Source organism: Nicotiana attenuata, unplaced genomic scaffold, assembly GCF_001879085.1.
Source record: "Nicotiana attenuata strain UT unplaced genomic scaffold, NIATTr2, whole genome shotgun sequence".
Classification (NCBI taxonomy): Eukaryota; Viridiplantae; Streptophyta; class Magnoliopsida; order Solanales; family Solanaceae; genus Nicotiana; species Nicotiana attenuata.
The window spans coordinates 210,602-214,367 of NW_017671801.1; the positions used below are offsets into that span (position 1 = coordinate 210,602).

The 3,766-nt window shown below is 39.8% G+C and overlaps 1 non-coding gene across 1 annotated transcript; it reads left to right on the forward strand.

Moving 5' to 3' along the window:
* The first annotated feature begins 1,843 nt into the window (after positions 1–1,843).
* Positions 1,844–1,925, forward strand: TRNAS-GCU. The gene has a single exon. It is a non-coding gene; the product is annotated as a tRNA-Ser (tRNA).
* Positions 1,926–3,766: the final 1,841 nt, after the last annotated feature.

Sequence of the window (3,766 nt, forward strand, 5' to 3'; positions counted from 1 at the left end):
AGTATAAACAATCGGATCCATCGGGCCCAGCGTAAAGGGATAAGTGTAAACACTTAAGTACCCCTCCACGTGGGTGGTAACAACGTCCTTGGGCCCGAGGACTTCTACGTTCTTGCCTTCCCAATTGCAGTCCTTACGAACTATGGGAAGAACATATATACCTCGAGACTCCTTCACCCCGATCCTGTTTGTGTGAAGGCTTCTTGACTTTAAATTCATCTGCAATTGAGCAACCCCCGAGAATGAACACTGTCAAGGGAGGCTCGGCGGTTGGCTCGTTAGCAACCACAACGGGGGAAGCCGTTTCGAGGGCAACTGCTTCAGTACCTGCGGCCAGTTGAGAAGATGAAGAGGCAACTTGTTGAGGAAAAGTTTCGAAGTTTTAGCCATTGTCATATAGGGGAGTGTTTAGAAAATTTGAGGAAAGAATGCAAAGTTTTGGAAAACCGGGTTTTGTGATGAAGAACGGATTATGAAGATTTAGGGAAAATCTAGGCAAAAATATTGAAATTCCTATGGAAATTAAAGTACTAAGATGAAGATGTGAAGGGTTGAAGAAGGTTTGATGATGTCGGGAAAGCTCGAAGGTAGTAATTTAGTCAACAAGTAGAAAAGGAACAAAGGAGGAAGCTTTTATAGGGCAACAACCGACGCTTTTTATTTAGAGGCAACCTGCCGATGAGCGACACGTGTGCGAAGTTAGAACGACGTGACTGATGGGACGTTTCGGCTCTCTCATCATAACATTCGTAGGAAGAAATTGGAGTCATCTGTCGTTTTCCATCATTTCGGCAAGCCTACTCTCTGAGAAACGAGGGGACTATCTGTATACGGGTAAAACCGAGCCCACTGAGAACCTCGATTTCTCGGTGAGGCAAACGGAGCAGGAGCGTGACCGTAAGGAGTCGGAGTCAGAACAAGGAGCCTCTCGTATCAGGGCTCGAGCAAAACACCTGCCTTCGGGGGCATCGGGACCACGTCCCCTTGGACCGGTTCGAGCCTCAAGACCTCGGAGAGCATTACTAGGCAACCGCACATGACAAACAAAGGGTCGTAGTGTCCGTGCCCAGCCTGATAACACAACGTGAATCTCGGCCCGTATCGGCAGAAAAATAGTGATTAGCGAAATGGAAGACTTTTACCTATCTTAGGATTGTACTTAGGTAAAACTCCCCTACTATATAAAGGGGAGGCTTATTATTCATCAAACACATTGTAACACACATACCAAGGCAATTTACCTCTATTCTCTCTGTTATTCAAAATTCTTATTTTTGTTCATCGGTTCTTCGTAAGTGCAAGTTCGGGATCGAAGGCAGGTCCTTTGCTGAGCCATTAACCGAGCTCGGGATCACTCTTATCATTGGTTTGGTCATTTATTACGTCTTTCATTTACTTAATCTAACATCATTAATCACTTATATTGAATTAATCCATATATCCTTAAAACCACATATAAATTCAATTGTTATCCGTTTTCAAGGGTAAACAAGGTGCCAATGCATTTTAACTAAAACTAAATGGACTTGTCACGAAGTTTAGAAGCCATCAACTTTTATATGTCGAAAGATATTTTTCTTATTAATCGTAAGTCGACTTTAGTATAAGTTAGACCTTCTTATCTTGATTTTACTAATCATTCTCCGTCATAGAGAGATAAGAGAAATTTTGTGATCCAAAAGAAAGAGACGTTTTCCTCTAGCCAATTCAAGACAGGGAAGGGAGAATTACTTTACTTCATTCGTTTTCCTTCCCTTAATTGTGTTGCATAGGTAAAATTCAATAATATCTAATCAATAGAGTTGTCAAACAAATTCAGTCGATTGTGAAAGATAACATAAGCGTCGCTTTGGCCGAGTGGTTAAGGCGTGTGCCTGCTAAGTACACGGTGTTTCCCCGCGAAAGTTTGAATCTCTCAAGTGACGTTTTTTTAGTACTTTTTGTTTATCTTACGTATGTCATATCCCCCCCCCCCCCGGGTGTCTGTTTCTCTAGACATCTGCTTTACTTTTCTTTTTCTGTCCTTTCTACTACCATGAGAAAGGGTGGACAAAAGGGGTTGGAACTGGAGACTTATAATTGTTTCTGCAGATGAAGCTTTAGTCATCCAAAACATGTAATTAATAATTAACTAGTACAACCGGTTCTTCTCTATATGAGTACAGCAACCACTTGTTCATTACTTAGTTAAGGTGGAAACACCTTCAGGTGCAGTCGCTAGCTCCAAGTAAAATGGAACAGGCTATCCTCAGTCTTACTCAGGATTTTCATCAAAGTTCCACTGTTGATTCTGCCTAAAGTAATTAAGTACATTTGTTATCGCCTCACAAAATGGTCGTATTAGGTGATAAGCATATATGTCACAAATAAAAAGTATAAAATTTGCTTTGGTTATAAAAATCATCTCATTTGGAATGTGAGCAGTGATGTATGCAGGATATTTATTAAGCGGTGTTATAATTTGAAGTAGACTAATAAACAAATCACTATAATGATAAGCGGTATCATTTTATATATTTACCCTCAATATTTTTATTTTTCTTATATATATTTAGTAAAAAAATTCAACGAAGCTATGTCCCGTAACACCGCATGCAACAAAGTGCATACGCCATTGGGTGTGAGAAATTTAAAGTGAATATTTTTTTCTTTAGAATAGACTAAAAAGAAAAGCTTGTGATATAAAATGTAAAAGATGGTGTATTGATTATGTTTACCCTTAAACTCGGATAACAATTAAACTTATGAGAGGTTTTAAGGATATGTGATTTCACTTGGCACAAAGTGATAAATATGAAAATTAACTTTAGAAAATTAATAGCAAAATAAAGCAAACCAATGTGATGACCAATTGTGGCCCTCGAGCTAGATCGCCCTCGAACAACAGAGTATGCTAAAAAGGTATGAACTGAACAGCAGAACTTGCAAGAGAAAAGAATGTAATATATTGCTTTGATATGCGTGAATGTATGATGATTACAAAATGATTAGGATCCTATTTATATAGTAGAGGAATCCTATTTATGGTATAATTCTAATTACAGAAGAAAATCTCATGATGGGCTAAATATCCGGTCTTGACTTAATACGTGTCGAGATTTCCGCCACGATCCTTGGCCGATCACGAATATCTCTGCTTTTTGTTATTCGACCTAGCAGTCTTCCTTCAATCTCGTTCGATCTCTTTCTCGCTTCGGTCTCGATCACGGCTAGTCTCGATCTTGATCGGCCATCGATCCACGAGCTTACCAATCCATCCCTGTATCATGGCCCGATATAACCGAGGCCGAACCCTAATCCGCCACCCCGATTTTGATTAGTCATACTAAATTAGGCAAGCTCGATTTTTACCGTATACAGATAGTCCCCTCATTTTTTGGAGTGCAATGACAAGAAACGAATTGAGTCTTTGAACTTTTCCCTCGGTTTATCATGACGTAAGCAGCAGAGGTGACAGAATTGTCTCGTCGGTACAGTTCTCTAGGCTTTTAATGCTTGTCAGTCGATGGTCGGCCACCACTGGAACCGAACCGTCTCCTTCAACCTATAAATGCACCTTTCTTCATCTTTCAAACTTCACCTTTAACTCTTTCTCATTCTACTTTTCTTAGTTCTTCACCTTCCACAGATCTCTGTGTTTTCAATTCCTGGGATTTCTTTACTCGTTCCATTGCAAAACACCAAGTTTTTCTCTTCATCTTCTGCTTTTCTTCATCCATTACATGGATAGAACTTCAAAAACCGTTCCTCAAAAGGAAAAGCTTCC